Here is a 9,626-nt window from a genome sequence, read left to right on the forward strand (position 1 = left end):
AAAAATGTAGGCCTTTTCTTCAGGGAGCTTACATTCCAATGGAGGGGGCATTGTGTAAATAGCTCCTAATATAGACCTTATTTTAAAATGCCAGGTCTTTTTTACTTTTGGACTAACTCACATTAGAAGCATCCAGGAAATGAATTATCCCTCAAAGACTCCAGCAAGGAATTTCTATGTCCAAGGAGTCCCCAGAAGACTCCAGGACCCTTCCTGGGATGGCCTCTGTAGGTCCGTCCAGCCCTGCTGCCCCAGGATAAAGAGATCATACTTCACTCTTTGCCAATGATTATCTCTTTTGGATGAGTTTGTGTGACCTGGCCTCTTTCAGCTGCTCCACGGAGCCTAGATGTGTCTATTCTGCTGGCCCCATTAACCCGAATGTTGTTCCTACCCTGGTCTGAGGTTGCTTACTCATTATTGAGTGTCGTCCCACAGTTAGGAAAGGCCTGCTATAGATCCCTGCCTCAAACATGGGGATGAAGAGAGAGGGTTGAGCCCTGCAAGTCTGAACACCTGCTTGGCCACTGGTGCCAAAGGCAAACAGTCCGGTGAGTGCCGGGAAGCTGTGATGTGAGGAAGTCACCAGGGGGCAGGAGTGTCCCAGAGCCTTCCATGGGACCGGATGCCCGGGGGACACTGGGCTCACGCAGGTACGCATGCTTTGGATCACATCTGGAGGAGAGGGTGGGAACGCTGGGGGATGAGTTTCAATAAGGTTCTGGAGTACATGACGGGACTGGGTCTGGGAGACCAGCCAAGGTAGGCTTCCTACCTTCTTCCAGCCTCACCTAGGGGCCCAATAAGATAGAACTGGAGTTGGGGATGGGGATGAAGATGGGGTTGGGGATGGGGACGGGGATGAGGTAAGGCAGAGGATTGCTGGTGGGCTACCTGAGCATATTAAGAAGGGTCTTCCCTCCTACCTTGTTCCTATAAGCATTTTTTTGCTGGCCTCAGGGGGAAGGTAGCCATTGCAAGGAGGAGGGCTCTTATAAGGACCGAGAAGCAATGGGCACACTTGAGAACTCCCTTTTTAGAGGAGGAAGTCAATAAGTGAGGGTGAAAGAAGATTGCATGTTAGGGTGTGTGCAGTGAAAACAGTGGTTGGTGGAATTTAGGGAGAGTGTGGTAAGAGGAGTGGGGATGGGAGCTTAGGGTGTGAGGCTGAGATCAGAAGGCTGTTGTTTAGGTGGGCATGATGCCAAATGGGGAGGGGTCAGAGCTGGGTGGGGAGAAGCACAGATATAATAAATATAAAAATAATATAGTAAAAATAATAGTAATAAGAATTGCCCTCATTCTATAGAACCTTCCAGTTTACAAAGCACTTTCTTCACAGCAGCCCTATGAGATAAGTAGCAAAGGAATTTTGACTAACCCCATTTTATAGTAAATGTCTGAGCTGAAACCTGGACCTAAGCTTTCCCAAACTCTAAATCCACTCTCTTCCAATTCACTTCTTCTGATATAAGAAAGGAGTTCATTTTGGGGCAGAAGAATGTGACCCAGAAAAGATTTTGTTCTTTTGTGGGGAGCAAGACCAGGTTGTGACGATTTCCATTTTTAGTGCTTATCAAGGAAGCTGGGGTGGGAATTGAACACAGGGAGTAGGGTTGTAGGTGTGTCCTTCAGGGGAAGGTGTGCCCTTGTGAGTAGACTTGGGGGTGGCTGTGTAGGTGATGACATAGCAGGGTGAGTGAAAGGGTTAAAGCCTGGGGTTTGCAGTTCTGATGCTCATCGCCTAAGTGACTGCTGGGTGGAGCAGACAGCTCCCTTGAACACCTTCTGACATCGTAAAAAACTCAGTGTGTCAACCCTCCTGTGGCAGAAGTGGTGCGATCAAGAGTTTGGTGCTTTGCTGAAGAAATAGGGGTGAGTAGGGGGAACCCTCAGGAACTAGTAGGCAGGGCTGGAAGGTAAGCTTGAATGATGGTGTGTGTGGAGAGAAAAGTCCAAGGCTTCCTTTCAGATGGCTTTCCCCTCTCTCTCTCTCTCTCTCTCTCTCTCTCTCTCTCTCTCTCTCTTTCTCTCTCTAACTTTAAAGGACCAGCATCCATCCAACCTCTCACCTCCAGTCCACTAAAATTTATCCCACAGTGGGGTGCTTCTTTAAAATCCTTTGGTGAAGGAAGGGAAAGGAAGAGTAGGAGAAAGAAAGAGTCAGAAGACAAAGGAGGAGAAATAAGGAAAGAGAGAACTCTCCTTGTCTTGCGATGACATGTAATCTGAGAGATCTCAACGAGCCAGGTATCACTTGTAATCAGAGCGATCTCACAGGGCTCAAATATCCCCCCCAGAATCAGCTGTATCTCTACCTCAGGCCCCCTGGGCAATGGGGGTAGCCCAGGCTAAGCCAGCTGAAGGCGGCTATATTTGGAGATGGCTCATCCAGTGAGGAGGTTTTGACATTTAATGTGTGAGTGGATGGGAGAGTCACTCGTGGGGGAGAGGGATGAGGGAAGGGCCGCTCAGATTGAGGAGCATATAGGTGGTCTGTTCTGGGGAGAAAAGGTGACTGGGCTTGGGCTAGTTGTTGATCAGTTTCAGAGAGTGAGATTTTTCCAAGTCTCTTGGGGTTCAGCCCAGACATTAACTATTAAAACCTGGCTTTAATAGCCACCAGTTAATCCAGATAGGTCAAAGTATAACTTGGTGTCCATTCACCATAGTGGCCTCCAGAGTGGCTTGCCAACTAGGCCCTATCCATTTCCTGGAAAATAATAGCTCACACTTCTATAACAAATTAAGGGTTATGAAGCACTTTCCTCAGAGGTGCATAATATGGGTATCATCTTCTGTTTTGCATAGAAGAACAGTGAGACAGACTCAAAACCAGGCTGAGAGGCAGTGTCGTGTTGGATAGATACTGGGTTTGGGAGTCAGGAAAACACAGGTTAAAATTCCCTCTCAGACACTGTCCGAGTCACTTTACTTTTCTGTGCCTCAGTTTCCTCATCTACAAAACAAAGGGGTACAACTCTTGTGTCTCCTAATTTCAAGGTTAGCATTCTTTGCATTATATGACACTGCTCAATGGTAGACTCTGCAACCTAGTCATGGTCAGATTGGATAGCCCCCTGGAAGGTCTGAGATTATTCTCCACCTGTAGTATGCATCTTTTTTGGGTGACTCTTGGAGAGATGCCTGTAGGTTGAAGAGGAGGTCCTAGGAAGAGTTTCCAGTGTGGGCTGCACATAGAGAGAGAGACCCCTTGGGGACTCCAGAGGGCAGAATCTATCCCTTTGGACCATGGGAATTGGATGGTGGAGAGTTGTGTCTGGACTGGTTAGGGATCTTACTCTCCATCCCACTTCCTCTACCCCTGTTATCTGAGGAAACAAGATAGGTCAAGCCAGAAAGGTTGATTCTAGTTGGTGCCTTTGCTTTTTCTCCAGGCATATTACCTATACTTCTTTTATAATACTATCATTTATTGATTATCTGCTATGTGTAAGGTAATGGGAAGATAAAAGATTTAGATGAGACATCAATTGGGTTCCTGCCCTCAAGGAGCTTAGGATAGAAGATTTAGATTAGGACAAGGTCCTAGAGGCTATCCTTTCTAGCCCAAACCCTCATTTTATAGATGAGGAAACTAAGGAATAGGGAAGTTTAGTGACTTACCCAGGGCCATCCAGGCAGTATGTGAAACCAGATTTTGAACACAGGTCCTCTGACTCCAGTACAGTGGTACCACAGAATAAGATGAAGTCTTGGAGGAAGACTTTATGAACTTCAGAAGATCTGTGAATACTTCTCAGAGAAGGCAACATTTAAGTTGGGCTTTAAATGATGGGTGGTAATTCAGTAGACAAAGAGAGAGAAGAGGAGATTCTAGGCATAGGGAACAGGCTAAAGAATGACTGGAGTGAATTAATAAATGCTTATTGAATAGACAAATGAATTAAAAAAGCACAGGGGATTGAGAGTGCAGGACAACAAGCAGGGTAGAATACATGGAGAAGAATCCATTCATTTGGCTAACTCAGCCAGTGTGTAGAAAGAATTTCCTGTGTGCTCAGTCTGTTGCAAGATGATCTGTGTTCCAAGGTCCCTTGTAGCTTTGACATGCTATTTTCCCAGGGACTCACACCTCTGACATTCTAAGGTTCCCATTCGATGTTGCAAGTCCATTCTACCTTTTAATTTTCCATAATCTTAAATGTGGAGCTGACTGGGGAGATCAGACATGATAACAAAAAAAGTCAAGTTACTTAAAGCACTAAGTGTCCAGTGGCATGGTAAACAGACTGTTCAGAGGGGGTTCAGATCTCACTGGTAGCAAGTCCTGGAAGGCTTCCTGGAGGAAGAGGTCCTTATATAATCTTAGGAGGTTAAGCATCCAAATGGACCATTCTTCCAGCAGAGATGATAACTTCCCTTTGCTTCCAGATGCTCCCTTTTTCAGTACATTCTCCAAATTCCTGCTAAATTTGCATTTCTAAAGCTCAGGTGATGTTATTTCCTTCCTGAAGAATTTTCATTGTTTCCTATGACTTTTAGGATCAATTACAAACTCCTCTGTTTGATATTTTGATATTTAAGGCCTTACCCACTCTGATTCCAGACTCACTTTTCAGCCTTATTTCACATTCTTCATCTTCACATTCTCTATTTCCCAGCCAGACTGGCCCATTTTTGGTTCCTTCTCCTCTCTACATGCCCTCGTATGTGTTGTTCCTCACGTGGGGAATCTACTCCCTCTCGTCTCTGTCTTTTAGAATCCTTAGTTTCCTTCGAGACTCAGATATGGCGGCTCCTTTTCTGATTCTGATTCTGGTTAGTACTTTCCCTCTTCAGAAATTGTTGTTCAGTTGTGTCTGACTCTTTGCGATCCCACTTGGGGTTTTCTTGGCAAAGATGCTGGAGTGGTTTGCTATCTCCTTCTCCAGCTCATTTTACAGATGAGGAAACTGAGGCCAACAGGGTTAAGGGACGAGGGTCACACAAGTAGTAAGTGTCTGAGGCTAGACTTGGATTGAGGTCTTCCTGACTCCAGGCCCAGTGGCTCTATCCTCTCTGACCACTAGCTGCCCTCTCCTATTACAGAGTTCTCTATGTTATGTATATACTCTTTACTTGCTCGTCTGCACTGTTTCTTCTCAATAGAATGCAAGCTTCTTGAGGGCAAGGAACATTTCATTTTTTATCCTTTTGTCCCCAGCCCTCTCTGGTGCCTTCCTCTCGTAATAGGTGTACTTAATTCAATGTTTGTTGAACCTGGTTGGAGGTTGGACTGATGCCTTTGAAAGTTTTCTACTTCATGTTTGGCTCCATAACTGAATACTGCTCATGGGTCATACTTAGCCTTGGGACATGGATTCTGCCTTTGTATTTACAGTCTTGTTGGAGGATGAGAGAGAGGGCACTCTGCCGCTCTGTGTAGGAGAAAGAGAGAGAGTTGCACTTGGAATCTGAATACTCACTTTGAATATTCACTCATACTCTTGATTTTCAACTTCTCCACTTGCAGTTGGTGTGTCTCTTGGAACCTCAGATTCCTCGTCTTTAAAATGGGACAGATAATACTCATATTGCCTATCTCAGAGGATTGTTTAAAGAATCAAGTGAGAACCAGACTTGGAGATGGAGATCCTGGGTTCAAATGTGGCCTCAGACATTTTCTAGCTCTGTGACCCTGGGCAAGTCACTTAACCTCACTTGCCTAGTCTTTACTGTTCTTCTGCCTTGGAACTGATAATGGGTATCAATTCTAAGATGGTAGGTAAGGTTTTTTTTTTTTTTTAAACCCTTTCCTTCTGTCTTGGAGTCAATACTGTGTATTGGTTCCAAGGCAGAAGAGTGGTAAGGGCTAGGCAATGGGGGTCAAGTGACTTGCCCAGGGTCACACAGCTAGGAAGTGTCTGAGGTCAAATTTGAACCTAGAACCTCCCGTCTCTAGGCTCTCAATCCACTGAGCCACCCAGCTGCCCCCTAGATAAGGATTAAAAAAAAAAGAATAAAATGAAATAATGACTATAAAGCACTTGTAAACCTTAAGGCAAAGTAAGGCATTTACTATTATTATCACAATTATCCAAAATTTGATCAGAAATACAAAGCAGACAATAATTGCTAGCAGAGTTTGGGGAGAGAACAGAACAGGGTGGGCTTGTGTTGCCATTCATTTATTTATTCATTCATAGAATGCTGGATTTGGAGTCCCGGAGATTTGAGTTCAAATCCAGCCAGAGACAGTCAGATTAACCACTATCTGCATTAGTGTCCACATCTGTAAAATGTGGCTAATAATAGCACCTATTACTTCCTAGGGTTATTGTGAGGATCAAATGGGAACATTTTTAGTGCTTTTGTTTTTGTGCTATTATTGCTATTGACTATTATTAATCAACAACATTTCAGTGTATAAGAAAGAATATATGAATATATGAAACTGAATTTCTGTTCCACATAGTTAACAACTTTTGATGTATTTATCAATATAAATATTTATATATGTTTATTTAATTATTGCAAAGAGCACTGTGCTGAGTTCTGGAGGAGATTCAAAGTTTAGGAAAGACGTGTTGTCTCCCCTGATAGAGTTTATAGTTCCGTGGAGGGTTAAGACATAGATACATTTAATCAGGACATTTTGGGAATTTTCTAGAGGGAGGGAGATAGATATTGTATTAGATCTTGAAGGATGGGTGAAATTCAGATATATGGAGAAGATGTAGGTAAAAGTATTTTTTTTCCTTTATTTTATTCCAATAACAAATTTACACATAGGTTTTCCAAAGTTACATGATTCATGTTGTCTCCCTCCCTTCTGCCATCACCCATCCCAGAGTTGGCAAGCAATTCCATCTGGGTTATACATGTATTATCAATCAAAGCATATTTCCTTATTATTTATTTTTGTAAGGCAATCTGATAAAACCCAAACCCCACAGCATATACCTAAATAAACAAGTGATAAATCATATGTTTTCATTTGTATTCTGACTCCAACGGTCCTGAAAATATTTTTTAAGATGAGGAGCAAAATGAGCAAAAGCTCCAGAAGAACATAAGCTTCCTGAGGGCAGGCAGGAGCGACTTTTCATCTTGTATTCTTAGTGCCTCGCATATTTGTTGTTCAGTTGTTTCATGACACCACTTGGGGTTTTCTTGGCACAGAGACTACAGTGGTTTGCCATTTCCTTCTCCATCTCATTTTACAGAAGAGGAGACTGAGGCAAACAGGGATAAGGGACTTGCCCAAATTGACACAGCTAATAAGAATTGACTGGATTGAATTCAGAAAGGGGAGTCTTTGAATTGAATTCTGAATACATTTGAGACCAATGATAAAACTATTCTGCTCTGATCAGACTGCTCTAGTTCCTACCAGATACTTTTCCTCTCATATTCCCACAGCAAAACCATTCAGTCCAATCCTAAAAAGCCCTTATTAACCATCCACTATGTGCGTAGGGCAGCTAGGTAGTGCAATGGATAGACCCGGGGCCTGGAGTCAGGAAGACTCTTCTTTCTGAATTCAATCCAGTTGATTCTTATTAGCTGTGTCAATTTGGGCAAGTCCCTTATCCCTGTTTGCCTCAGTCTCCTCTTTTGTAAAATGAGAAAACCACTGTAGTATCTATGCCAAGAAAACCCCACAAAGTCATAGGATCTTAGATCTGAAACTGGGAGGAATTTCAGAGATTTAGAGATAACCCTTTTCCCACCCATTTAATTTATTAGAATAAATAAATAAACACAATTAATTTATTTGAAAATATTTTTCCATGGTTCCATGGTTCGTGTTCTCTCCCTTCCCTCTTCCTTCCCCACTCCTGGAGCTGACAAGCAATTCCACTGTTCTCACCCATTTTAAAGATGAGAGACTCCACGAGTGGGGGTGGATATGGCGCAGAGGGGAACTGGCCTGCCCAAGGAGCCCAAAGTGGAAGACCAAAGTGGCCTTCCAATTATAGATCCAGAGTTGATTACTCACTGCCTCCTTTTAAATAAGAAATATACTTCTCCGTGCCAGGGGACGCCTGGAATTCCTACTCTCTCACTTGTATGCGTGGTTCCAAACATCTTGTAAATCTGGTGTTCTTACAGGTTAGGGGACCTGTCTTGCCAGACAGGATGGATCCCTCTGGGTGTTGTCCTGCATCTAGGCAGGCTGGGTGGTTTCAATGTGCACCAACATGTAGAATTGGCTGATAAGATCTGACTCTGGCCAGGGCCTGGGGAAGATGGGGTGCTACTGGCGAGGGGCCACATCACCCCGCCTGCTTCTCCCCGAGGACCTAGTCATGCCAGGCTCATTCTGGGCCGGCCCACTGGCTTCTCATTTGGCAGCTCTTCAGAGCAGTGGAGATGTTGGTTGGTAGGTGTGGCAGAGATCTGTAACCAGTCCGATGGGGTGAACCGAGCAAGGGTCCTATCTCTCTGGGCTTGTACTCCAAGAGACTCCAATTCACATCAATTGCTGGTGAACCTAGAGGGCATCTAGGTAGTACAGTGGATAGAGTGCTACACCTGGAGTCAGGAGGACCTAGGTTCAAATGTAGCCTTAGACATTTCCTAGCTGTGTGATCCTGGGCAAGTCACTTAACCCTGACTACCTAGTCCTTGCCACTCTTCTGTCTTAGAATTAATACTAAAACATAAAGTAAGGGTTATTTTTTTTTAAAAAGCTGGCAAACCTGGCTTTTGTACTTTTATTTAGTTGGATATTTAAATCTCTAACTGTTATAGAGTTTATATTCTAATAGGAGGAGACAAAACATAAAGGGGAGCTGAAAGGGGAGGAGGTGAGAAGGGAGGAAGGAAGGTGGCTGGTGAGAAAGTAGAGTGAGATCAGTGAAACTGAATGGGAAAAAGTGACCTCTTAATTTCAATATAATTGGTTTCCTTTGTAAACCTGTGTATTCTACTTTATGCACATAAGAGCAGGGCTTTGGCAAGGGGCCCATAGGCTTTATCAGACTGCCCAAGGGACCCTTGACACTAAACCCCTGGTGTAGAGTATCCAGGCACTCTCATGCAATGAAAGCATTTTGGCCTTCTTTCCCAACATACCCATGTTCATGATTACTTGGGTGCTCTGTTAAGAGGGAGGAAGCTAAGGTCATTGAAAAGAGAGGCTGTTTGTACCTGTGCAATTTTAAGTTCCTGAAGAGCACAGCTGAGTGGTGTGGGGGTAAGGCAATGTGTGATTTTAGAAAGAACTCTAGGGGACAGCTAGATGATTCAGTGAATAGAAGGAGATGGGAGGTCCTGGGTTCAAATTTGGCCTCAGATACTTCCTAGTGTGATCCAGGGCAAATCACTTAACCCCAGATGCCTAGACTTCATCACACTTCTGCCTTGGAAACCAATACTCAGTATTGATCCTAATTCAGAAGGTAAGGATTTAAAAGAAGAAAAAATTAAGAAAGAAAGGAGGAAAGAAAGAAAGAAGGAAGGAAGGAAGGAAAACAGGAAGGAAGGAAGGGAGGGAGGGAGAAAGGAAGAAAGAAAAGAAGGAAGAAAAAGAAAGGAAGAAAGAAAAGAAGGGAAGAAAGGAAGGAAGAAGGGAAGAAAGGGAGGGTGGAAGAATGAAAGAAAGGAAGAAAAAGAAAGAAAGGAAGGAGGAAAGAAAGAAAAAAGGGAAGAAAGAAAGGCAGCAAGGAAGGAAAGAA

At 43.7% G+C, this 9,626-nt stretch overlaps 1 protein-coding gene across 1 annotated transcript in view; it reads left to right on the top strand.

The window, feature by feature from the left end:
* Positions 1-629: 629 nt before the first annotated feature.
* Positions 630-9,626, top strand: part of LOC123232180 (cytochrome P450 4F22) — a 62,241-nt gene continuing 53,244 nt past the window's right edge. Inside the window, exon 1 of the mRNA XM_044658553.1 lies at positions 630-653. The gene's annotated coding sequence lies outside the window, so the exon portion shown is untranslated. The remainder of the gene's footprint in view (positions 654-9,626) is intronic.

This window comes from Gracilinanus agilis, chromosome 1 (genome assembly GCF_016433145.1).
Source record: "Gracilinanus agilis isolate LMUSP501 chromosome 1, AgileGrace, whole genome shotgun sequence".
Lineage (NCBI taxonomy): Eukaryota > Metazoa > Chordata > Mammalia > Didelphimorphia > Didelphidae > Gracilinanus > Gracilinanus agilis.